The sequence below is a fragment of the Oryctolagus cuniculus genome, chromosome 9, assembly GCF_051225735.1.
Source record: "Oryctolagus cuniculus isolate XC-2025 breed Fujian yellow rabbit chromosome 9, ASM5122573v1, whole genome shotgun sequence".
Taxonomy (NCBI): Eukaryota; Metazoa; Chordata; class Mammalia; order Lagomorpha; family Leporidae; genus Oryctolagus; species Oryctolagus cuniculus.
Genome location: NC_142875.1, coordinates 130885788 through 130913494, shown reverse-complemented (window position 1 = coordinate 130913494; position 27707 = coordinate 130885788). Strand labels below are relative to the sequence as shown.

The 27707-nt window shown below is 43.5% G+C and overlaps 1 long non-coding RNA gene across 2 annotated transcripts in view; it reads left to right on the top strand.

Annotated features, from left to right (window-relative positions):
• Positions 1 to 490: 490 nt before the first annotated feature.
• Positions 491 to 27707, top strand: part of LOC149124773 (uncharacterized) — a 55444-nt gene continuing 28227 nt past the window's right edge. Inside the window, exons 1-3 of one of the 2 annotated variants that reach the window (XR_016213153.1) lie at positions 491 to 601; positions 2104 to 2185; positions 3557 to 5574. This is a non-coding gene — a long non-coding RNA (uncharacterized LOC149124773). Of the gene's footprint in view, positions 602 to 2103; positions 2186 to 3556; positions 5575 to 27707 lie in introns of those variants that run through there. The other variant, XR_016213151.1, reaches the window with a different exon arrangement.

The window sequence follows — 27707 nt, the reverse complement described above, 5'->3', positions numbered from 1 at the left end:
GAACTTGATGGAGCTAACTTACATGTTATGCTATTTTCTGTTCTAAATTTGCCCTTGGTTTGAGCTTTTATGAATTTCAGTGGAGACCATCATGGGAAATGTTTGAATACCAATTAAAATCTGAAATTAAAATAAAAAAGAGGTAGGAAGAAAAAGGGAATAAAGCATACAACTGAGTAAAAGGAGTACAAATCTGGTAAATTATAACCAAATTAAATACTGACTGCGAGCAGAAGATTGCCAGGGAAGCAAGGGGCTCTGGACTCTAATTTGTTAAGATTCCCATCACCAGTGTCTTCACAGTCTGGACTGCCTCCGGTGACTTTGCCATCAGCACCCAGCCCTGCATTTAGCTGTGGGCCTGGGAGACCTCATTATGTCTCGGCTTGACCGCCAGATCATTTTTCTTACTGAATTTGGATAACGCCCAAATCTTAATGGGTTGTTTGTAAACCAGGCCTTGCGAAAGAGTGTCTCGGAGCGAAACCAGCATAAATCAGAAGCGTTTTCCTGTACTCAGTCCACAATGGCGGCCCTCACCAAGAATGTGCCTGGGGAGAAGAACGGGACCCTGGGGCCTGGCTGGCGTGGCGTGGTGGTGGTGAGAGGGCGGGGACGGGGCTGAGTGCAGCTTCCAGCAGCGGGGAGGCCTGTGCTGGGTTCACACACAGTGGTGGAGGCTGAGGAAGGAGAATGGGACTGCAGCTTCCCCCGTGACGTTCCCTCGGGTGCTTCTGGGCCTGCTTGGTGGAGACAGCCGGAGCTGACTGGACGTCACCGGAGGGGACCCTGGGTCCTTGTTTCCTCCTACGACAGGGAGGTTTGTGTCACAGTCAGTGAGCAGAGCTCCATGTTCGTTGTAAGCTGTGGCAGCATTTCCTATTCCCAGAGACACACTGAGAAGGAAAGTGATTGATACCCCTGCTACCGTTTCAGGGTTTACCATTGGCTCTTCCGTGTTTCAGCCCTTGGTGAAATTTCTTACCTGAGTTTTCCTTTCCTTGTTAGAAGAAATTGTTTTATCTCCCTGTTTGTCGGTATGTTGTATCCAAAGAATTGCACTCATTGGTACGAATAAATATGTTTATTTGTAGTAATATTAAACAAAGGTGGCAATGTATCTCTGTTCTGAAATAATATTTCTCCAACTGTAGTGCATATAGAATTCCATACTAATGGCCGGCGCCGCGGCTCACTAAGCTAATCCTACGCGTACGGTGCCGGCACACCGGGTTCTAGTCCCAGGCGGGGCGCTGGATTCTGTCCCGGTTGCCCCTCTTCCAGTCTAGCTCTCTGCTGTGGCCAGGGAGTGCAGTGGAGGATGGCCCAGGTGCTTGGGCCCTGCACCCCATGGGAGACCAGGAGAAGCACCTGGCTCCTGGCTTTGGACCAGCACGGTGCACCAGCTGCAGCGCGCTGACCACAGCAGCCATTGGAGGGTGAACCAACGGAAAAGGAAGACTTTTCTACCTTTCTCTCTGTCTCTCTCTCTCTCTCTCACTGTCCACTCTGCCTGTCAAAAAAAAAAAAAAAAAAAAGAAAAAAAAAAAAAAAAAAGAAAAAAAAAGAAAGAAAAAGAATTCCATACTAAGAACAGGTTCTGGTTTAAAGTAGGTATAAGATGGTCTGTATTTTTCATGAACATAGTGTTTATTAGTGGAAAAATTTAACTGCCATAATATGTTCTGGAGGTAGCTATGTGGTTCCTATTTTGCTTCTTGGTAGCATTAGATAAATGCTTCTAAAAGGAGTAATTTTTTTTTGACAGGCAGAGAGAGACAGTGAGAGAGAGACAGAGAGAAAGATCTTCCTTCCATTGGTTCACCCCCCAAATGGCTGCCACAGCTGGCGTGCTGCGCCAATCCGAAGCCAGGAGCCAGACGCTTCTCCTGGTCTCCTGTGTGGGTGCAGGGCCCAAGCACTTGGGCCATCCTCCACTGCCTTCCCAGGCCACAGCAGAGAGCTGGACGGGAAGAGGAGCAGCCGGGACTAGAACCCGGGGTACCGGTGCCACAGGTGGAGAATTAGCCTAGTGAGCTGTGGCGCTGGCCTAAAAGGAATAATTTGAAGTTCCACTCAATGTTGTTTCTCCCTTAAATGCAGCTGATGCCCCCAACTCTGAAGAATTTGTAAATGATCCATTCCTTCAATTCGGATTCATGAGAACGGGAATGAAAACAGTATTGTAAGTACCGTCCATGTTAGCGTGTGCTTAGTTTTGTCCTTAGAAGTGATACATGCATGGAGAAGTTAAAGAAGTGTGGAGTTAGCTCCTTATGAATTGGGTATTCAGAAGAATTGAATTCAAAAGAATTGAGAAAGGTTGTTTTTCTCAGTTTTAAGGCTGCTTTCCCTTTCAAAATTCTAATTTGATTGAGCTGATATATTATATATGCTGAATGAACATAGTTTGTTAATATTTGAGCTGTTATTACTATTAATCAGTGATAATATTTTTGAGCATGTGCTAATCAAAAGTACATATTAAATAATTTAAAGTAATATTGCTTAATTAATGCATGTCATCATAATTATGTGAAAGAATAAATTGCTGAATTTGGATTTCTAAGGATCTACCCATAATTAGGATGCTCTGATTCCTTTCAGTAAATGGCCTTGAATTTCAGGGTTACTGCGCCAGTACAGGAAGTGCAGCTTCCATTGGTTCACCAACTCAGAGGATTCGCACCTGGTTCTCATTGTCGGTTCCACTGCTCTCAGTGTCTAAACTTGACCAGCATTAGCGTCTTTATTCCTCAGCGCTGCACTGAGTTTTTAACTGTGGTGGATTAAACAGGCCCCCGAGACGTCACAGGTCCTCCCGTCCAGAGGCGGAGGAGTCTTTGTGCTCACCTTTGGCTCTGGGCTGGTCCTGTGTAATGCTCCACAACACGGTACCAGGAAAGTAGCATTTGACTTCCAGGACCTGGCCTCAAGAGGCCTTGTCGTTTCCACGCTCACCTTCTTGGACCACTTTTGCTGTCCCCTGCGGAAGCCTGGGATGGACGTCTGCAGAGACAGGCAGGCCCCCCTTTCACCTGTGCTAGCCCTCCTGGCTGAGTGAGCAGACTTGTGAGTCAGGCCCTGTTAGACCATCCAACCACAGCTAAGCTGACCACAGAGTCCTGACTGCAAGGTGCACCAATCCCTAGGCCTCTGCTAGTTAGAAGATCAGACCTGTTGCCCAGTCATCCCGTACAGTCACCAGAAATGATACTTGTTGAAGTCTATCAAGTCTTGGGACATTTCTGTATATAGAAATGTGTTACAGTGGCACTCCCTTGAAATGCAGTGTTGTTGGTAGCAAACATTTCGAATGATTTCCCATTGGCTCTGGGACTGCTTGACGAGCAGAGGCTGGAAAACTAGTGAGCAGTTGGTAAAGGCCGTGTCAGGCTGCACAGACTGGATGAGAGCGGCAAAGTGCTCTGCTCAGTTGCCTGCAGTGATGTGGAAGCTGGAAAATGTGCCTAATGAACTTGTGTATCAGGAAGAGAACATTTCTGGACAGAATGCTGAAAACTTGTTCTTGGTTTTTTCTTTCTTTTTTTGACAGGCAGAGTGGACAGGAGAGAGAGAGAAACAGAGAGAAAGGTCTTCCTTTGCTGTTGGTTTACTCCCCAGTGGCCGCTGCGGCTGGTGCACCACGCTGATCTGAAGCCAGGAGCCAAGTGCTTCTCCTGGTCTCCCATGGGGTGCAGCGCCCAAGCACTTGGGCCATCCTCCACTGCACTCCCGGGCCACAGCAGAGGGCTGGCCTGGAAGGGGGGCAACCAGGACAGAATCCGGTGCCCCGACCAGGACTAGAACCTGGTATGCCGGCACCGCAAGTGGAGGATTAGCCTATTGAGCCATGGTACTGGCCTACATGTTCTTGTTTTTAATGGAATAGGTGAGGGTCCTTCACAAAGTTCAAGAAAAATCAAATTAAAAGGTAAGTTTATATTGGTGCAAAACATTTTTTAAATTACTGGCTAGTTTTTTTTTTTCATGGATTTTTTTTATCATGAACTTGTTGAGGACTCACTTGTAATCCTATCAAGACAAGGGAAATAAACTAAACAGGAATCAGAGTTTTCAAGCAAAATTTGAAAAATATTGAGAGCTCTGGACTGAGTTGGAGTATAAAACTGTTTCTCATCCTCCCTATTGGCAGAATATTCCAAAAGGAAGAAATAAGAAGTATAATGGCTGAGCCAGCCCCCGTTGAGATAATGAAAAGATTTAATAGGATGTATGACAGGCTTTCTAAGTTAGACAAAAGGACTTTAAAAAATCTTAGACATTTTCTCATGCATTCTTCTCACGAAAAGAGAATTCATCTAAAAGAGAATTATGAGTATGGCTTCTTCGGGATGGAGTAGACCTCAATCATTTTTACAGAGAACCCACAAAGGTTTTAAGGACATTATATCAACTTGGCCTGGAAAAGCCAGTGGCTGTCCACTATGGAACGATAACCCTGGGGCTGGCGCCATGACACACTAGGTTAATCCTCTGCCTGTGGCGTCAGCATCCCATATGGGCTCCAGGTTCTAGTCCCGGTTGCTACTCTTCCAGTCCAGTTCTCTGCTGTGGCCTGGGAAGGCAGTGGAGGATGGCCCAGGTGCTTGGGTCCCTGGACCTGCATGGGAGACCAGGAGGAAGCACCTGGCTCCTGGCTTCGGATTGGCGCAGATCCATCCATTGCGGCCATCTGGGGAGTGAACCAACGGAAGGAAGAACTTTCTCTGTCAGTAACTCTGCCTGTCAAATAAATAAATAAATAAATCTTTAAAAAAAGAAAAGATAACTCCATGGCTTCACTGTCTATGGCCAGGAGTTGAAGGCTCCTTGGATGTGAACATGGACCATTTCTCTAATGATGAGGGAAGGTTGTCTCAGAGCATGACAGCAAGAGCCCTGACAGGGAGCCGGGAGTCACAGAACGGTTAATGCACCATCAGTTAATGCACCATTCCTGGAGAGGAATGAAGCTGAGACCCAATCCAGAGACAGTTCCTACCATTAGCACAGGAGACCCTGACTACATGTCCCTGGAAGGTTTTCAGAATTGTTACACACGAGATGCTGTGTTTCCTACTCTTTTCCTTTTTTATTGGGAACTGTTTTGAAATTCTATCCTTGTTAACCACAGTCTGTTGGATGGGGGGGGGGGCAGATAATTGGCCTCTGGATCAAGGGAACTTTGCTTCAAGGACCTCATAGTGAGCTAGAGATTGTGGAAGCTGGATTACACATTGTGATGGATTGAGTTGGGGACTCTTAGGAGGTGACAAACGTATTTTCATGTGAGAAGAACATGGCCAAAGGTGATGCTTAGTAGATGAAAAGTGGCCACAAATGCTTCTCAGCTCCTCCCTTTGAGAAGTGGAGTCTCACGTCTCACCCCTGCACTCTGAGCAGGCCCCAGTGCTGGCTAGAACTCATCGAACGTGGCCAGAGAAACGGCGCGTGGGTTCTGAGAATCAGCCTTAAGAAGCCTATAAGAGTCTACTGTTTTACTCTTAAAACCCTCGGCACTTTGCCTGGGATGAGAAGGGTCCTGTGGAGTGAGCAGCCTGGGATTCAGCAGTCCCTGCACGTCACCAGCTGTGCAGCAGCATGAGTAGTCCCAGGCACTTGGGAGGAGTAATGTAGTGATGCTCTCCTAATTTACCACATTTAGCGTGACACGTACGTAGCAATGGTAAATGGATGCAATGGCTTTGACTGGCTCTCCCCTGCGTTGGTCACAGTAGGAGCCTCAAGGAGAGTGCAGTGGGTACAAGTTCATGCCCACAGAAGCAGAGCAGGCTTGGGTGACAGAACCAGGAAGCGGGAGTCTGCCTTCTAGGGTCAGAGCAGACATACAGAGAATAGATATTCACCCTGGTCCAGAGGACAGCCTGAGTCAGGTGAACCAGGTACCGCATCCTGGCTTGGCCCGTTGGGTTGCTCAGTGAACTCAGGGAGTAATTAAAATTCTCTAAGCCCAGCTTTTTTCTGCATAACTGGTGTTTTTTGCTAAGGCGTATATGAAATAATGTCTTTGCTAAGGCTTGTGTTCTCCATAAATGGCAGCTGTTATTTTTTGAGAAATTGAAAAGCAGCCTACCACACTCCCTTATTCTGAATCACAAATGTGTGTGTGTTTATGTGTGTGTGCGTGTGTGTGTCCATAGCTATCTCTCTCTATATATCTGTATCTAAGTCTCTGATGTGGGTGGTAGGGACATGTTGACTTGAGCCATCATCTGCTGCCTCCCAGGGTCTACATTATCAGAAAGTGGAGTCAGATACCACACTAGCACTCACAAGTTGAGAGTTATGAATGTGCTTGCTTTTGTGTGATTATTGCCTTTGATTAGGACACCTGATTCTTAAGGGGAGACAGGGCCTTTGTTTCCCATCAGCGTCAGCATCCGCAGTGCTCAGTGACTGTTTGCTGACTGACTATGACCTTGAATGTGCTGAAGTTCGCATGCTCTTATGTACTGAGAATGGCACATATGAAAGCAACTCTGCATCATTTCACTTTCACTCCTCCTGTGTTCTCCCTTAATAAAGCCATCGCTTTTCTGGCCACCTCTGTTTTGAAGACCTCAAAACTTTCACCTGAATTTCAAGTCATTTCAGTTCCATACTTCCAGCTCCATGTTGGGCGACTCCACTTTATTGTCCAACTAGTCCTTCAACTTTGCTGTACCTAAAACTCAACTCACACCCACACACCCCACCCACATTTTACATGGTTCTTCATACAGCCCCCTTCCAGCACGACTGGGTACCGGCTGACCTCTCGTTTTCTTCCTTTTCACATTTATTCAAATTGTTTCCTCTTTCCTTGCTTGCATGCCTTTCCCTTGTGCCCCCACCTTTCTAGATTCTTCTGTGTTTAACCTCCTTCTTGAAGTTTGCCAGAGTGTTGTACATGGAAGTAATCTCTCTTCTAAACTCCAGGAGCACCCAATCTGCACATTTCCTGAAAATCTTATCTTTCATATGAACCTGGCATTGTATTCGTTCATACTTCTGCTGCATTTCTCCCTCTAGATTTTAATCTCCTGTATAGCAGAACAAAGTCTGATTTATTTTTGCGTGTCCCACATATGCAAGCATCCAGTTAATGTTCAGTGAGTAAATGCCAGGGAATACTTGTCCAGTGATCTCTAAACACATTTCAGGGATGCAAAGAAATAGCAAGACCCGCTGGACTGAAATGGGAGACTAAGGAGTTTCTTCACTTCCGCAGAAGAGAATGCAGACTGAGTCTGGGGGAGGTGGGAGTGGCCCATCTGTAAAACACGCAGCTGGATGGAGGGGAAGGCTAAGAATGGAACCAGGGTTGCAGCACCAGCGTCCTGTTCATCTTTGTTTTTTTTTAATTTTTTGACAGGCAGAGTGGACAGTGAGAGAGAGAGACAGAGAGAAAGGTCTTCCTTTGCCGTTGGTTCACCCTCCAATGGCCCCTGCAGCCGGCGTGCTGCGGACGGTGCACCGTACTGATCCGATAGCAGGAGCCAGGTGCTTCTCCTGGTCTCCCATGGGGTGCAGGGCCCAAGTACTTGGGCCATCCTCCACTGCACTCCCTGGCCACAGCAGAGAGCTGGCCTAGAAGAGGGGCAACCGGGACAGAATCCGGCGCCCCGACCGGGACTAGAACCCGGGCTGCCGGCGCTGCAAGGTGGAGGATTAGCCTAGTGAGCCACGGCGCAGGCCCCTGTTCATCTTGACAGGCCAGTTCCAGAGGCATTTTGTGGAGTTTCAGAGCTGAGAGGAGGATCCTTGAAAGGGAACAGGAGAGAAATTGGAAAGAGTGAGGGTAAACAGGTCTTCTGGAAAATTTTGCTTCAAGGAAGACAGAAGTGGAGTGAAATGAGGTCAGGAGAAGTTGGGAGAGTTTTTGTTTTTCTTAGCAGAAGAAAAGCAATAGTGCATTCGGTGGTGGGTGCTGCCTGTGGTCTGGCAGCCTGTGTGACCTGCTGGAAGAGCCGGGCTCAGGAACACAGCCCTGCGCTCACCCTGAGCATGCCAGGAGGGCCAGCCGGAGCTCAGAGCTCAGAGCTCAGAAATGTTTGCTGGGTGTTGGCTCTAGGTTTACAACAAGATTCTTTCAGAAGCGCTCAGCCACGCATGTGGGGCGGCTCCCATAGATTGGGACTGAAAGGGCGGTCAAGGTCTGCCCTGTCCAGCCGGTCATTTTCTAGAAACGAGTCCCAGGAATCCAGAGAACGGATCCGTGTCAGTTAAGGATGGGAAGAGGACTGGAGTTGAGATTTGCTCCCTCCCTGTTCAGACAGCGCTCCCTGCGGATGGCATGGCAGCACGAAGACTGTCAGTTGTCCAGGAGAGCATCCTCCTGCCTGCAGGTCTGGACAGTGCTCCCTGCGGATGGCATGGCGGCACGAAGGCTGTCGGCTGTCCAGGAGAGCATCCTCCTGCCTGCAGGTCTGGGTGTTAAAGCCCTGGGATGTGAGTGTGGCCTGGTCAGGCTCCCCTCTTGTCACGTTGACCCTGATGCCCACTGCCCAGTGTGCTGCAGAGCCCAGGTTTCTGGTTAAGTGCATCTTCTGTGGCCCATTAGACAGATCTTTGGGCTTCTCCCAAACACCTGTGAGCTCTCCCATGGGGGGAGGGGACGGGGCAGAGGGCTGTGTTTCCTAAACTCTAAGACCTTCCCAGTAATTGGTTCTCGAGCTTCTTTTTTTTCCCAAGTATACAGAGAAAATCCTACTTCCTCAGGACTCATTGGTGTTTGTTGTTGGGAAAAAGGAGAGAGAAAGGACACACTGCCTGGCTTCAGAGGGCTCCTTAGGGCGGCCAGGAGGATGAGTGAGCTGCCTGGTGGAGGCAGCAGTCAGGGATAGGAGGTCTTAATCTCTCTCTCTCTCTCTCTCTTTTTTTTTTTTTTTTTTTTTTTTTTTACAGGCAGAGTGGACAGTGAGAAAGAGTGACAGACAGAAAGGTCTTCCTTTGTCGTTGGTTCACCCTCCAATGGCTGCCGCGGCTGGTGCGCTGCAGCTGGTGCACCACGCTGATCAGATGGCAGGAGCCAGGTACTTCTCCTGGTCTCCCATGGGGTGCAGGGCCCAAGCACTTGGGCCATCCTCCACTGCACTCCCTGGCCACAGCAGAGAGCTGGCCTGGAAGAGGGGCAACCAGGACAGAATCCAGCACCCCGACCAGGACTAGAACCCGGTGTGCTGGAGCCGAAAGGCAGAGGATTAGCCTAGTGAGCCGCAGCGCTGGCCCTGGAGATCTTAATCTTGATGGGAAGGTTTAGGCAGCCGTGGGTTGCAGGGAATCCTTGTCTTTTTAAGCAACTTAATAGGGAAGGCGCTGAAGAAAAGACCTGGGAGATCTCATGGGCAGAAAAAGACTAGTGTCACATGGAGGCAAAGGAGGAGCTTGAACGTGGTTTTAGAATTCCTGGTAGTGCAGAGTTTTGTGATAGTTGACAGAATACATCATCTATGCATATGCGCAAATGGTATGTGTGATACAAGTTGCCCAAACCAACCCCTTCCCTCAGATTCTAAAAAGATGGCATTTGCTTACATAAACCATAGTATTTGTCTCTCTGGTTAGCTGAAAAATGGTTAAATAAAAGGGATTGATACATTTGAAGAATTTCTTAAAATACATGCATTATAAGAGCTATATTTTTTGAAATGACAAAACATTAAGGCAGTTTTATTTCACTCCTAATGAAATGTTTATCTAATATATTTAGCTTAACTTCATTTTTAAAATACTTAAGACGGAGGGGGCAAGATGGCAGAATAGGAAGGGAGCACACTGATAGTCCGGGGAGAGACAGTTTAATAAAAGTGGAGATACTGCAGGTTCAAGGAAGAGTAGGGGAGGAAACAGCAGAAGAAACTCTTCCGGAATGCGTGATTCACAGCGGACCTGCGTGGAGAGCATGGGAGCCCACAGTTCGGGACACCAGCGGCAGACTCAACACACCAGCGCTGGAACGCGAGGTGAGCCGAACCTCAATAGCCCGAGACACCAGCAGGCAAGCGGAGAGAGGAGACTAGAGGGAACGACCCCCGGGGGGGGGGGGGAGTTCACCAGGCTAACTGGAAGAGAGAGAGAGAGAGAAAAAAAAAAGGTGACTGGTACGGACACGGGTTTCTCTCTCTCCGCTCACCTCTCAAGGGCGAGCAAGACAAAGAGCAGGCACCATCTTGGACATACATCATAAGCAGGGTGACCTCAGGTCTGCACCGGCCCTGAGCCTAGCAGAAAAACCTGACTCTGGGCGGGGCGAATTAACAGGAGATTAGGACCTAGTAAATTTGTGGTGCTACTGAACTGAGACTGTGAGAAAAGAGACGGTGGGGGAGAGAACTCACAGAATTCATGTGAGTACTCTCCAGAGACGCTACAATTCTGTAACTTTGGCAACCCAGTGGGAGACTGAAGGAGAATTTGAGCCCACTCTGAGAGCAGAACAGATTCCCTGTGTGGTCCTTGGGAAAGAGCTTCTGATCTCTGGCTCCTGTGGGTATATCATTTGCTTGCTAACTACCTCCAACTTTGTTCAGCTGTGTGGAATTACTTCCCTTTTGAATCAAAAAAATGAGAGAGAGAGATCTACCACGCCTAACCTGGGAGTGTCACCTTTGGCACACCAAACAGAGCTCTCAGGCCACACCCATCTCAAGCCTCTAAGGCTCCATCAAAAAAAGACAGTCCACTTAATTTAGAGTCATAGTATAACAAGAAAAAGCACCACAGTGAAGAAACCAAATATCTCCAATATGCCAAATAACAAACGCAAAAACCGAGGTAATAAAAACAAGGAAGTCACCATGACGCCCCCAAATGAAAAAGACACCCCAATTCAAGATTATGAAGATGATGAGATAGAAGAAATGCAAGAAGCAGATCTCAAAAAATTGATAAGAACATTAAGAAGTTCTCAAAAACAAATGCTTGAACTACAGAAATCCTTAATGGACAAGATAGAAAATCTCTCTTGTGAAAATGAAATATTAAAGAGGAATCAAAATGAAACGAAACAACTAGTACAACAGGAAACTGTGATAGTGACGAGAAATCATAATGAAGTGAAGAATTCAATAGATCAAATGAAAAACACAATAGAGAGCCTTACAAACAGAATGGGTGAAGCAGAAGAGAGAATATCGGACTTAGAAGACAGAGAACAGGAAAGGATACAGTCAGACCAAAGAAAAGAAGAGGAAATTAGAAATCTAAAACATATTGTCGGGAATCTTCAGGATACTATTAAAAAACCCAACATTCGGGTTCTAGGAGTTCCTGAAGGCATGGAGAGGGAGAAAGGATTAGAAGGCCTTTTTAGTGAGATATTAGCAGAAAATTTCCCAGGTTTGGAGAAGGACAGAGAAATCCTAGTACAGGAAGCTCACAGAACCCCTAATAAACACGACCAAAAGAGATCCTCACCACAACACGTTGTAATTAAACTCTCCACAGTGAAACATAAAGAAAAGATCCTAAAATGTGCAAGAGAGAAACGTCAGATTACTCTCAGAGGATCTCCAATCAGACTCACAGCAGACTTCTCATCAGAAACCCTACAAGCTAGGAGGGAATGGTGAGATATAGCCCAGATACTAAGAGAGAAAAACTGCCAGCCCAGAATACTATATCCTGCAAAGCTATAATTTGTGAATGAAGGTCAAATAAAGACCTTTCATAGCAAACAGAAATTGAAAGAATTTGTTGCCACTCGTCCAGCCCTGCAAAAGATGCTTAAAGATGTGTTACACACAGAAACACAGAAACACGGTCATCAATATGAAAGAAGGTAAAGGAAGGAAAGCTCACAGCAAAAGATCACAGGGAATTCAAAGCATATATTAGAACTTATCTTTGGCAAATGGCAGGGCAAAGTTACCACTTATCATTAGTCACATTGAACGTGAATGGCCTGAACTGTCCAGTTAAAAGACACCAATTGGCTGACTGGGTTAAGGAACAAAACCCATCTATTTGCTGCTTACAAGAAACACATCTTTCCAACAAAGATCCATACAGACTGAAAGTGAAAGGCTGGAAAAAGATATACCATGCCAACAGAAATGAAAAAAGAGCGGGCGTAGCCATCTTAATATCGGACAACATAAACTTTACCACAAAAACTGTTAAGAGAGACAAAGCGGGACACTATATAATGATTAAGGGATCAATACAACAAGAAGATATAACAATTATCAATGTATATGCACCTAACTGCAGGGCACTGGTTTATCTAAAAGATTTATTAAGTGACTTAAAGGGAGACTTAGACCCCAATACAGTAGTACTGGGGGACTTCAATACTCCACTCTCAGAAATAGACAGATCAACAGGACAGAAGATCAACAAAGATACAGTAGATTTAAATGACACTATAGCCCAAATGGATCTAACAGATATATACAGAACTTTTAAACCTACAGCTAAAGATTTTACATTCTTCTCAGCAGTACATGGAACCTTCTCTAGGATTGACCATGTACTAGGCCATAAAGCAAGTCTCAACAAATTTAAAAGAATTAGAATCATACCATGCAGTTTCTCAGACCATAAAGGAATGAAGTTGGAAATTAGCAACTCAGGAATCCCTAGAGCATACGCAAACACATGGAGATTGAACAACATGCTCCTGAATGAACAATGGGTCATAGAAGAAATTAAAAGAGAAATCAAAAATTTTCTGGAAGTAAATGAGGATAACAGCACAACATACCAAAACTTATGGGATGCAGCAAAAGCAGTGTTAAAAGGAAAGTTTATATCAATAGGTGCCTACATCAAAAAATTGGAAAGGCACCAAATAGATGAGCTTTCAATTCACCTCAAGGATCTAGAAAACCTACAGCAAACCAGACCCAAATCTAGTAGGAGAAGAGAAATAATTAAAATCAGAGAAGAAATCAACAGGATTGAATCAAGAAAAACATTCCAAAAAATCAGCCAAACGAGGAGCTGGTTTTTTGAAAAAATAAACAAAATTGACACCCCATTGGCCCAACTAACTAAAAAAAGAAGAGAAAAGACCCAAATCAATAAAATCAGAGATGAAAAAGGAAACGTAACAACAGACACCACAGAAATAAAAAGAATCATCAGAAATTACTACAAGGACTTGTATGCCAGCAAACAGGGAAACCTATCAGAAATGGATAGATTCCTGGACACATGCAACCTACCTAAATTGAACCAGGAAGACATCGAAAACCTAAACAGACCCATAACTGAGACAGAAATTGAAACAGTAATAAAGGCCCTCCCAACAAAGAAAAGCCCAGGACCAGATGGATTCACTGCTGAATTCTACCAGACATTTAAAGAAGAACTGACTCCAATTCTTCTCAAACTATTCAGAACAATCGAAAAAGAGGGAGTCCTCCCAAATTCTTTCTATGAAGCCAGCATCACCTTAATTCCTAAGCTGGAAAAAGATGCAGCACTGAAAGAGAATTACAGACCAATCTCCCTGATGAACATAGATGCAAAAATCCTCAATAAAATTCTGGCCAATAGAATGCAACAACACATCAGAAAGATCATCCACCCAGACCAAGTGGGATTTATCCCTGGTATGCAGGGATGGTTTAATGTGCGCAGGACAATCAATATGATACACCACATTAACAGACTGCAGAAGAAAAACCATATGATTATCTCAATAGACACTGAGAAGGCATTTGATAAAATACAACACCCGTTCATGATGAAAACTCTAAGCAAACTGGGTTTGGAAAGAACATTCCTCAATACAATCAAAGCAATCTATGAAAAACCCACAGCCAACATCCTATTGAATGGGGAAAAGTTGGAAGCATTTCCACTGAGATCTGGGACCAGACAGGGATGCCCACTCTCACCACTGCTATTCAATATAGTTCTGGAGGTCCTAGCCAGAGCTATTAGGCAAGAGAAAGAAATTAAAGGGATACAAATTGGGAAGGAAGAACTCAAACTATCCCTCTTTGCAGATGATATGATTCTTTATTTAGGGGACCCAAAAAACTCTACTATGAGACTATTGGAACTCATGGAAGACTTTGGCAAAGTAGCAGGGTATAAAATCAATGCACAAAAATCAACAGCCTTTGTATACACAGACAATGCCATGGCTGAGGAAGAACTTCTAAGATCAATCCCATTCACAATAGCTACAAAAACAATCAAATACCTTGGAATAAACTTAACCAAGGACGTTCAAGATCTCTACGATGAAAATTACAAAACCTTAAAGAAAGAAATAGAAGAGGATACCAAGAAGTGGAAAAATCTTCCATGCTCATGGATTGGAAGAATCAATATCATCAAAATGTCCATTCTCCCAAAAGCAATTTATAGATTCAATGCAATACCAATCAAGATACCGAAGACCTTCTTCTCAGATCTGGAAAAAATGGTGCTGAAATTCATATGGAGGCACAAGAGACCTCGAATAGCTAAAGCAATCTTGTACAACAAAAACAAAGCCGGAGGCATCACAATACCAGATTTCAGGACATACTACAGGGCAGTTGTAATCAAAACAGCATGGTACTGGTACAGAAACAGATGGATAGACCAATGGAACAGAATTGAAACACCAGAAATCAACCCAAACATCTACAGCCAACTTATATTTGATCAAGGATCTAAAACTAATTCCTGGAGCAAGGACAGTCTATTCAATAAATGGTGCTGGGAAAACTGGATTTCCACATGCAGAAGCATGAAGCAAGACCCCTACCTTACACCTTACACAAAAATCCACTCAACATGGATTAAAGACCTAAATCTATGACCTGACACCATCAAGCTATTAGAGAACATTGGAGAAACCCTTCAAGATATTGGCACAGGCAAAGAATTTCTGGAAAAGACCCGGGAGGCACAGGCAGTCAAAGCCAAAATCAACTATTGGGATTGCATCAAATTGAGAAGTTTCTGTACTGCAAAATAAACAGGAGAGTTAAGAGACAACCGACAGAATGGGAAAAAATATTTGCAAACTATGCAACAGATAAAGGGTTAATAACCAGAATCTACAAAGAGATCAAGAAACTCCACAAAAACAAAACCAACAACCCACTTAAGAGATGGTCCAAGGACCTCAATAGACATTTTTCAAAAGAGGAAATCCAAATGGCCAACAGACACATGAAAAAATGTTCAAGGTCACTAGCAATCAGGGAAATGCAAATCAAAACCACAATGAGGTTTCACCTCACCCCGGTTAGAATGGCTCACATGCAGAAATCTACCAACAACAGATGCTGGAGAGGATGTGGGGAAAAAGGGACACTAACCCACTGTTGGTGGGAATGCAAACTGGTCAAGCCACTATGGAAGTCAGTCTGGAGACTCCTCAGAAACCTGAATATAACCCTACTGTTCAACCCAGCCATCCCACTCCTTGGAATTTACCCAAAGGAATTTAAATTGGCAAACAACAAACAAGCTGTCTGCACCCTAATGTTTATTGCAGTACAATTCACAATAGCCAAGACCTGGAACCAACCTAAATGCCCATCAACGGTAGACTGGATAAAGAAATTATGGGATATGTACTCTTTAAAATACTATACCGCAGTAAGAAACAACGAAATCCAGTCATTTGCAACAAAATGGAGGAATCTGGAACACATCATGCTGAGTGAAGTAAGCCAGTCCCAAAGGGACAAATACCATATGTTCTCCCTGATCGGTGACAACTGACTGAACACCAAAAAGGAAACCACCTGAAGTGAAATGGACACTATGAGAAACGGTGACTTGATCAGCATAGCCCTGACTGTTAATGAACAACTTAATACATTATCCCTCTTAGTAGTTTTTTTTGTCTGCTCTACTTAATATGACTGGTTTAATTCTGTAATTAATACACAGTTATTCTTAAGTGTTGAAATTTAACTGAAATGTGATCCCTGTTAAACATAAGAGTGGGAATAAGAGAGGGAAGAGATGTACAATTTGGGACATGCCCAAGCTGACTTGCCCCAAATGGTAGAGTTAGAAACATACCAGGGGACTCCAATTCAATCCCATCAAGGTGGCATGTACCAATGCCATCTCACTAGTCCAAGTGATCAATTTCAGTTCACAATTGATCATAATGAAAGGACTAAGAGTCAAAGGGAGCACATAAACAAGTCTAGTACCTGCTAATACTAACCGATAGAATAAATAAAGGGGAGAGTGATCCAACATGGGAAGTGAGATACTCAGCAGACTCATAGAATGGCAGATGTCCTAAACAGCACTCTGGCCTCAGAATCAGCCCTAAAGGCATTCGGATCTGGCTGAAAAGCCCATGAGAGTATTTCAGGCATGGAAAGCCAAGACACTCTGGGAAAAAAAAAAAAAAAAACACCTAAATGAAAGATCTCTGTGAGTGAGATCCCAGTGGAAAGAACAGGTCTTCAAAGAAGGAGGTACCTTTCTCTGAAGGGAGGAGAGAACCTCCACTTTGACTATGACCTTGTCTAAACAAGATAAGAGTCGGAGAACTCAAGGGGCTTCCATAGCCTTGGAAACTCATGACTGGTGCATAGGGAGATTACTGATGCCATAAACAGGAGTGTTAATTTGTAAAGTCAACAACAGGAGTCACTGTGCACTTACTCCTCATGTAGGATCTCTGTCCTTAATGTGCTCTACATTGAGGCTTAATGCTATAATGAGTACTCAAACAATATATTTCACTTTGTGTTTCTATGGGGGTGCAAACTGTTGAAATCTTTACTTAATGTATACTAAACTGATCTTCTGTTAAAAAAAAAATAAGAAATTAGCAATTCCCAACTTGACTCTCACTGGGATTAAACATGACAATAGGTCTGATCTGATTTCATCATCATTTAAAAAATCATCTATTATTTTTCACTTTATGTCTCTGTGTGGGAGCAAACTGTTGAAATCTTTACTTAATGTATGCTAAACTGATCTTCTGTATATAAAGAGAATTGAAAATGAATCCTCATGTGAATGGAAGGGGAGAGAGAGTGGGAAAGGGGAGGGTTGCGGGTGGGAGGGACGTTATGGGGGGGGAAGCCATTGTAATCCATAAGCAATACTTTGGAAATTTATATTCATTAAATAAAAGTTAAAAAAAATACTTAAGACGAAAACAATATGGTATTATTTTATATTTTAGTTGCCCTAAAATTATTTCAGATTCACTTGAACAATGAGAGTGCTTTATTTGAAAATCATTTTGAAAGTCAACATTTTTGATATAACACTTTTTCTTTTCCTCCTTTTGACTTATTAGAGTCTAGTTTATGGACTGATACAGCCCTATTATTAACGTTTGGTGTAGGTGATTTCAAACAATGAAAAAAGTTTGTTCCTTCCCTCTGTCTTTCTTTTTCCTTTCTACAAAGTGTTCAAGACAGGGAATGAGAAATAGAAGAGCATTTGTTAATATGATTTATAAAGTCTCCAGGGACTGTGGGCTCTGGTTGGTGCTCACCCTTCGAGAACCTTGGAAGCTGTGGCCAGAGCGGAGGGAGTGGGCTGGCAGGGCTGTGCCTCTCCGATTAATTATTCTAGTTCTGGTGAACTGTCAGTCGCAGCTCTCAACACGCCACAAACCGATGGCAACCCCGCTGCTTCAGAACAGCTAACGGGAATGTTATTGGTCATGATTAGATTCCTTTTCTGGGAAGGGAAGTGGGGAGCAGACAAGTGGCCTTAATAAAACATAGAGGAGCTTGCTTTCAGTTGTAGTTTGAACCAACGAGACACAGAGCAGGTTGCTCTTGGTTCTGCTTGCTGTCTCTAAATAAATAACATTTTAGATATTTCCAAATAACGTAGGTTCTCCTAGAAATGGTAGAATAGAGGTTTTTAATATATATATATATATATACACGCACACACACACACACATATATATATATATGTTTAATTGAGATGCAGAGATACTTGGAGCAGGGGAGTGGAAAAAGAAAGAGAAAGAGACAGAGGGACTCCTTAAAAGCCCTGCTAAAGCTGAGCCAGTAATTCAGCTCAGGTCTCCCATGAGGTTGGCAGGGATCCACTCCTGGAGCCATCACGGCTGTCTCCCAGAATCTGCGTTAGTGAGACCTGTAAGTTGAGCTGGGTGTCAAACCCAGGTCCCTGGATATGGGAAGCAAATGTCTCAACCAGCATCTTACTGACTGGGGCCAGACACCTGCCCATGGACTGCCTTTGAGGGGTTGTTGATAGTGCACTACTAAAGCAGAATTGATACTGATTGTTACAGAGTAACCTCAGAGTCAAAGGGGTCTTTTTTTCCTGTGTTTCCTGAGTCCTAAAGTTATCTCTGTAGGTAAATTGAGCTAGAAAAGAATTCCTTGGAGACATGGTGACTGGTTAGAGATAGGCCCCCGTGTGGTCGTCATAGTCATGAAGATGGTGTAAGGCGTGCCCTAAGCTGGTCTGTCCTGGGCTGCTCTGTTGCCCCCCAGCCCTCCACCCAGCTAGAGCTCCCTAAACTCCAACAAAGAGCCAAAGCTTGTTGCTCCTGGGCTCTTCAGGTCCCTGCCTCTGTCCAGGGCCCCCTGGGTTCTGATTTGTTAGCTTGTGCTAAACTAACTTCCAGGATTGTGACTATCCACTTTGCTATACCATTTCTGAAAGCTCTTTGCAGATCGAACTCAAGTTTGTTTCTTACGTGTGACAACATCTGTTTACAGTCCTGACACAGTTACTTAATAGAATAAAAGCACTTCCCCTTCTCATTAATATTCTAATATAACCTTTGAAGCAAATGATTACTATTAATATTATCAATTATTCAGAAAGCACGGTGGTAGGTAGTGTTTTGGCCTTTATTTCAGGTCTTCATGGCTAAGTGAAATTTTTAATAAGCTATCAGGAAGTTATGGGTGAAGTCTTTGATATTGTGAAAGGAAAAAAGGAAATAAAATCTTATTCAGAGGTTCTTGATTTTTGAAAAATTAAATGATTTTTCCTGTTTTCTAGGGTTTGAAAAGCCTGTACTCAACTAAGGGCACAAGAAAAAGGTAGTGAAAGCTTTCTCGCAGGGAAACCAGAGCCCATAGGTACAGCCGTGCCTCAAGCTCAGCACCTCTCCCTGACCCTGCACCTCCCCAGGCTGTGCTGTGCACCTGCTGTGCCCCTTGTCAGTGCACGCTCGAGTGTGTTGATGGTTGTGTTCCATTGTGTTGTACTCCCCCGCAGTTCCGGTTCTTGTTCCTCTGTGTGTTTCTCTGGGGGCCCAGGGCAGTGTTTGGCACTGAGAATGATCCCTGAATGTGTGTGTGTGTGTGTGTGTGTGTGTGTGTGTAACTGGACAGACACAGATGCTACTAGAGGACGGTTTCCACCATGGGTTGAGTCACAGCACTGAATGTGCTGAGTCTTAGCAGCGGTCTTCTCAGGTGTGTGGGAAAGTGAGGAAGCACCTGCTGCCGTGGACAGCACCAGGCACTAGCCGCTGGAGGTGGTCTGCGGTATGTGGTCTGGAAGCAGCGTGGGGCCCCTCTCTGGGACTATTGTCACCTTCCCTGCAGTGAGCTAGCTCTGTCCTCAGTGGAAACAGGCATTCTGGAAGGAAGGTTTTCTGCAGCCAGCTACCCTGAAACAGGGCCAAGAGTGAGGGCCACGCCCTAGACACAGATGCTTTGTGCATTGTTCCATAGTGAACACTCTGAAAAGGTCTGACCCAGGAAATCTGGCTGGTTTAGGGCAAGCCAGCGCGTTCCAGGTCTTCATCGAATTCAGAGTACTCTTCCTTCAACACCTACTTCCAGCCCCATGGATAAAGCACTTCCTGAACTGTGGGTGGGCAAAGCTGACTGAACTCTGGGGCTCATGTTTGTGTCGCTCCAGGCGGGCTAGGTAACTCTGCTCCTTCCAAGTCTCAGTTTCTTGCTTGATAAAAGAGAGCAGGCACGCCTTCTCACGGGCTGGTGTGAGAATTAACTTAAGTGCCATGGGAACACTAATTCGGGAGCAAGCCCTCGGTCCATGGATCAACACTCAGATCCCCCCACACTCTGTTTTTGTTTTAGCATCTCAGTGTTGACCTAGTGTTAAAGCATTTCCTTCCTGACCAGAATGTAACGCAGAAGTCCCCATCTTTGGTTCCCATCTGGCACAGATGGGACGCAGCCCCTGGAGGCCGGATTTTCTCTGTGATGTGTTTACACAAGTGACACCCCTGTCTTACCCACTTCAGTGTCTGGGTGGGGTGACCACGGACATCCATTCCTTAAGCATGAATCTTCTTAGCTATGGAAGATGCTCTGAGATCGGTCACCCGTGGCAGTGAGCAAACATAGAATCTTAATACTAGAAATCTACCTGTTTATTAAAAGGAAAAGAGACCGTGAATAGTGAGAGTGATTTTTCCATAAAGTGCTGTATACTTACTGCCAGGAGTTACAGTGGCTCACACTTCAGTCAGAGGCAAGTTCAGAATTCCACAGCACACTCAGTTTTTCTACCATTCCAGTTTGCCTTTTACCTCACAATATTAACTGTGCGTTTTTGGACACGTCATTAACTGCGCTGGACCTTGTAGAGCCCGGATTATAAAATAATAATAAGCCATCCATTTCTTGTTGCTGTTGTCGGCGTTTAGCCGTCTCTGCGAAGTGCATCCTCTTCCTATGTGCGCAGGGGATGGTTTTGATGCCCATGGAATTGTTCTTTTGAATTCCAGTGCTCGAGGAAATGTGATTGTCTGGTTAAATTATAAAGAAGCAAATGCACAATTTAAATGCTAATTTTGGCTTTTCTCCCTGTGAAAACACTTATTAATTAGGACCAAACTGAGTGAGAGATTGTCTAGAATTTTATATTTTGTTGCAAAGTGGAAAATTTTTTAGGGAACCATACACAGGCTGCAAAACGCTGTTCAGACAGTAAGGACCCAGAACTTGAGCAGAGTTAGAACCTCCACAGGAACGCAGCGACTGGATATGCCCCGTCATCTCGGTGATGTAAGCATGGTCAGTCCACCTGTCTGTGTCACATTAGTCTAGAATATCTGGAATGTGTTCTCTCGGCAATGGCGCTCCTTAAGTGTGTGCTTGGGTTTCTTTCTCTCTCTCTCTCTCTCTCTCTCTCTCTCTCTCTCTCAGCATAGCTGTGTAAATAAGATGTGTAAATGACTTGATGAAAGCTGTTAACACAGAATTGGAAAATCCTGGCAGATACTTGGACTGTCACAGCTCTGCGCAGCACCTGAGACAGATAAACAGCCTTGGGGGCAAAAATGGCAGACAAATTAAAATAGTGACATCTGCCACGTGTTTTGTGTGTGTTAAACTGACATCAGACTTCTGAGCAGAACTTACAGGCCAGGAAAGGCTGCTATGATATGCTTAAGGTCTTGAAAGAGTAAACTTCCAACCAAGAATGTGATATTCAGTGAATCTATCCTCTAGAAATGAAGGAGAAACAAAGCATTTCCAGACAAGAAAAAATTGAGAATTCTCCACCAGCAGACCAGCCTTACAAGAAATCCTGAGGACAGTCTACATGGGAAATAAAAGCATCATAACACAGAGTACAAAGTTTACTAGCATGGAAGACAGACAGGAAGAGAAGAAAGTCCAATGCTGTCATGACAGCTACCAAAATACAATGGTAAATAGTAAGAGAGGCAGAAAGAAAGAGAAGTTGGAAAATAGTCAGCAGTCAACAAAGTGCCAGGAGTTGGTTCTTATTTATCTGTATTAACCTTCAGTTTAAATGGATTAAACTCCCAAGGCAAAACAGTTTGGCTGCAGGGTAGGCATTATGGCACAGTGAGCTAAGCTGCATCCTGCAATGCCGGCATCCCATAGTGATTCACCAGTTTGCATCCTGGCTGGTCTGCTTCTGGTCCAGTCACCTGCTAAAGCACCTGGGAAAGCAGCAGAAGATGGCCCTAGTGCCTGGACACCTGTCACCCATGCAGGTGAGCTGGATGGAGCTCTGAGCTCCTGTCTGTAGCCTGGACCAGCCCTGGTTCTAAGAGCCATTGAGGTGTGAACCAGTGGATGGAAAATCTAGCTCTCCCTCCCTCTTTAGCTCTTCCCTTAAAATCGAGATAAAGATCCACATTGATTGAACAGAAGGGTTGAAAAAGATAAACCATGCTAAGGGAAACTAAAACCAAGCTAAAGTAGCTGTGCTCAGATAAAGAAGACTTTAAATAAAAACTGTAAGAGGAGATAAAGAAGGACATTAATATATCGATAAAATAATTGATTCAAAAAAGGATAATAAAATGTTACATACATATGCACCCAACAGAAGACCACCAAAATCTCCAAAGTAAAAGTTACTGGACCTAATGGCAGGGATCTACTCCAACACTGTAACAGCAGGGAACCTTAGCACCCCACTGTCATCAATACAAAGATCATCCAGACAGACAATCACAAAGGCACATCAAAGTTGAATCATACCTTTGAGCATATAGACTAGCAGACATTTACAGAACCTGTCGTCCAGCAGCCATAGAACATGCATTATTCTCACAGCACATAGAACATTTTCCAAGGTAGACCAGATATTGGGCCACAAAGCAAGTCTTAGAAAAGTTTAAAAAACTGAAATCATACCATGTATCATCTCAGATCACAAGGGAATAAAACTAGAAGTCAGAAAGACAAGAGAAATTTTACAAATACATGAAAACTGAACAACATTCTACTGAGTGACCAGTGGATCGCTAAAGAAATTAAAAGTGAAATCGGGGCCAGCGCCATGGTGCAGTAGGTTAATCCTCCACCTGTGGCGCCGGCATCCCATATGGAGGCCGGGTTCTAGTGCCGGCTGCTCCTCTTCCAATCCAGCTCTCTGCTGTGGCCCGGGAGGGCAATGGAGCATGGCCCAAGTGTGTGGGCCCCTGTATTCACATGGGAGACCTGGAAGAAGCTCCTGGCTCCTGGCTTCAGATTGGCGCAGTTCCAGTCATTGCGGCCATTAGGGGAGTGAACCAATGGGAGGAAGACCTTTCTCTCTGTCTCTCTCACTGTCTATAACTATACCTCTCAAATAAAAAAAATTAAAATAAATATTCTAATGGTTATCTGAAGGCCATGGAAAAGAAAGAAGAAACCAATCCCCAGATTTGCAGGAGGCAAGAAGTAATAAGGATCAGATCAGAAATAAATGAAATGGAAAATTTTTTTTAAAAAACACAATTTTTAAAAAAATACAAACAAACTGAAAATCTGGCTTTTTGAAGATAAAATAGAGAATCCTTTAACCATACATACAAAAAAGTTAAAAAAATTAAAATCAGAGAAAAAAGAGACATAATGATACCACAAAAATAATAGGGATCATAAGAAACTACTATGAACAGCTAACTGTGTGCTAATGAATTAGAAAATCTTAAAGAAATGGATAAATTTCTAGATACCTAAATCCGACCAAGATTAAATCAAGAAGATGGAGAAAATCTAAACATAATCATAACAAGCCGTGAGAATGATGTGATAATTATAAGTCTCTCCTCAAAGCAAAGTCCAGGACCTGATGGTTTTATCCCTGAATTCCACAAAACATTTAAGTGAGGACTAAAACCAATGCTTGTCAGACAATTCAGAAGGGTTGGAGCTCTGCCAAGCTCTTTTTATGGGGCCAGCATTACTCTGGTACCAAAACTGAAAATACAAACAGAAAGAAAAGTACAGACTGATATCCTTGATGAACATAGATTCAAAAGTAAACCAAGTTCTACGCTACATCAAAAAGATCAGACATCTCTATCACGAGGAGCTTATTCCAAGATACAAGGGTAGTTCAGCAGTCAGAAATCAATAAATGTAATAAGTAACGTCAGAATGAAGAACAAAACCACATGATCGTCCCAGTAGATGCAGAAAAAGCATTTGATCAGACTCAATGTCACTGTAAATTTTAGGATTGTTTTCTCTAGATTTCTGAAAAATATTCTTGGTATTTTGATTGAAATATCATTGAAGCTATAAATTGCTTTGCGTAGCACGGGTATTTTGATAGTATTAATTTTTCCAATCCATGAGCATGGAATAGTTTTCTGGTTTTTGTGTCTTCTATTTCTTTTATTAATGGTGTGCAGTTTTCATTGTAGAGTTCTTTCAAATCCTTGGTTAAATTTATCCCAAGGCATTTAAATTTCTTGCAGCTATTGTGAATGGGATTGATCTTAGAAATAAGTACCTTTTCAGCCACAGCATTGCTGGTCTATAACAATGATATTGATTGCTTTGTGTTGATTTTTTATCATGAAGCTTTCCCAAAGTTTCTTATGACTTCTAACCACCTCTTAGTGGAATATTTTGGTTCCCCCGTATAAAGAATCCTGTCATCTGCAAACAGGGATAATCAGGCTTCTTCCTTTCAAATTTGTATCTGACTTCTTTTTCTTGCCTAATGGCTCCAGCTAAAACTTTCTGAAGTATACTGAGTAATAGTGGTAAGAGTAGGCATCTTTATCTGGTTCCAGATCTTAGTAGAAATGCTTCAGACTTGGGGCCGATGCTGTAAAGCTGCTGCCTGCAACTTTAGCATACCACATGGGTGCAAGTTGGAGTCCTGGCTGCTCCCCTTTCAATCCAGCTCCCTGCTAATATGCCTGGGAAAGCAGAGTAAGATGGCCCAAGCCCTTGGCCCCTGCACCCATCTAGGAGACCTAGAAGAAGCTCATGGCTCCTCACATTAGTCTGAACTAATCCTACCCATTGCGGCCATGTGGGGAATGAAGCAGTAGATGGAAAATCTCTCTCTCTCTCTCTCTCTCTCTCTCTCTCTCTCTCTCTCTCCTTCTCTCTCTGTGTAACTCCACTTTTCAAATAAATAAATTTTAGAAAAATGCTTCAAACTTTTCCCATTCATGATGCTATCTGTTGGTCTAAATTATGCTGATATGTTGCGTCTATATACAATTTTTAAAAGATTTTCGCTACATATAGCCAAAGCAATTTTTGAAAAAATTTTTTTGAAAAACAGAGTTACACACACACACACACACACACACACACACACAGCTGTCTTCCATCCTGTGGTTCTCTCCTCAAATGGTCGCCAGTGGCCAGGGCTGAGTCATGCAGCAGCCAGGAGCTTCTTCCAGGTGTCCCTCAGGGTACAGGGGCCCAAGTACTTCAGCCATCTCCCACTGTTTTCCAAGGTGCTTTATCAGGGAATTGGATCATATAGGGAGCAACCAGGACTCAACTCTGTGCACATAGGAAATTCCTGCATTTCAGGCAGTGTCTTAACCCACTATGGTGCAATGCTGGCCCCTCAAAGTAATATTAAACTGTAAAAACAAACTGCAGGCATCACAGTACCAGATTATAGACATATTACAGGACTGTTGTAATCAAAGCAGCCTGATACTGGCACAGAACTAGACATATGGACAAATGGAACAAAAATAGAAACTCCAGAAATTAATCCATACATCTAAAATGATCTAACCTTTGACAAATGAGCTAAAATGACTACCTGGCTAAAGCTCAATCTCTTAAACAAATAGTGTTGAAAATATTGAATTTCTACATGTAGGAGTTTGAAACAAGATCCTTACCTGCACTTATTTTGTGGTATGGTGTGTTAAGCCACTGCTTGCAATGCCAGCATCCCCTAATGAGTATAGGTTCAAGTCCAGGCTGCTCCACTTCCAGTCCAGCTACTGACTAATGTGCCTGGGACAGCAGCAGCAGATGGCCCAAGTTTTGGGACTCTGCACACATATGGGAAGCTGGATGAAGCTCCTGGCTCCTGGCTTTGGCTTGGCCCAGCCCAGCCGCAGCTGTTGTAGCTATCTGGGGAGTGAACCACCATATGGAAGATCTCTCTCTCTGTCTCTCCACCGCCCCCTCTCTGTATCTCTGCCTTTCAAGTAAATAAATCTTAAGAAAAAACAAAAACCCAGCCGGCACCGTAGTTCACTTGGCTAATCTTCCACCTGCGGTGCCGGCACCCCGGGTTCTAGCCACAGTTGGGGCACCAGGTACTAGTCCTGGTTGCTTCTTTTCCAGTCCAGCTCTCTGCTGTGGCCTGGGAGGGCAGTGGAGGATGGCCCAAGTGTTTGGGTCCTTGCACCCACGTGGGAGACCAGGAGGAAGCGCCCGGATCCTGGCTTTGGATCAATGCAGCGCGCCAGCCGTGGCAGCCATTAGGGGAGTGAACCAACGGAAGAAAGACCTTTCTCTCTGTCTCTGTCTCGCTGTCTATAACTCTACCTGTCAAATAAAAAAAGGAAAACAAAAACAGAACAAAACAAAAAAACCCCACCTTATATCCTATGCAAAAGTCAACTCATAGTGAATACATAATGTAAACTTAAGATCTGAAAACATCAAATTATTAAAGGAAAACACGTGGCAAATGAAATCAGTATATGAAAGAGATACCTGCACTCCCATGTTTATAGCCAATCATATCACAATAGCTAAGATATGGAACCAGTCCAGCTGTTTATCAACTGATGATTGGATAAAGAAAAGTTGGTGTGTGTATATATACACAATGGGCTATTGCTTAGCTATAAATAAGAATGAAATCCAAGGATTTATAACAGAATTGATGCAACTGGAGATCATTATCTAAGGGAATTCATCATACCCACAAATAAAAATATCATAGATTCTCTCTTATTTGTAGTAGTTAATACACAGAGTATAAAAATTGTGTAGGTATCTCATCATTTGGTATATAGTTATAATATTGCTTCACTGAATCATACCATGTAATGACATTATACTATTCTTCGCATGTTTAAAACAAATGTGGAGAAGGGGGGTAGTGAGAACTCCTGGGGTACTAGTAATGTTTTGTTCTTTATTTGTGTGTTGGTTGTGAGTGTGATCAGAGGTCAGTATCTCATTTATCTATTTATGTACATTTCTTGATATGCATATTGCATATCTATCAATGAAATGATTTTTTTAATTCACCATAGTTTCACAGTTAAAAAATCTCCCAACTGATCATGTATAGAAGGAACACAGCTCACAGAAATGCTGTGGGGTGGGATTTTTTGTGGCAGAGTGGAGGAAGCCACTGTCTGTAATGCAGCCATCCCTTATTAGAGTGCTGGTCTGAGTCTTGGCTGCTCCTCTTCAGCAGGGCCTAACCTAGTGGAACAGAACGCCACTCCACCGGAGAGGGGATGACAACCAAGTCCTGTCCCTGCCACCCATGTGGGAGCCCTTGAGGTGGGAAACCTGGCTCCTGGTTTTGGTATGGGCTAGCCTCAGCCACTGTGGGTATTCTTTTTTTTTACACGGCAACAGTGATCTTGCTTATGGGGAAATCAAGAGAAAAGTCCCATTCACAACACCTATAAAAATGTAAATGCTTATTTATAAATTTAACCAAAAAAGTGAAAGATCTCTACAAAGATAATTACTAAACACTTGTAAGAGAAATCAAGAACTCACACACACAAAAAAGGAAAGATATTCCTAGATCATGGATTGAAAATATTAATATCATTAAAATGTTCACACTTCCCTCAAGCAATCTACAGATTCAATACATCTGGTTTCAAAATACCAATGATGTTTTCTACAGAATTAAAAAAAATCTTAAAATTCATATGGAATCACAAAAGATTCAGAATAGGCAAGGAATTTCTTAGCTAAGGCAAGCAAGCTGGAGGCATCACAATAACTGACTTCAAGGTAATTACAAATCTACCATAATTAAAACAACATAATTCTGGCTCAGAATAGAGAACGCAGAAATGAATCCACATATAGCCAAATGATTCTTTTTTTTTTTTTAACCTTTTTTTTTTT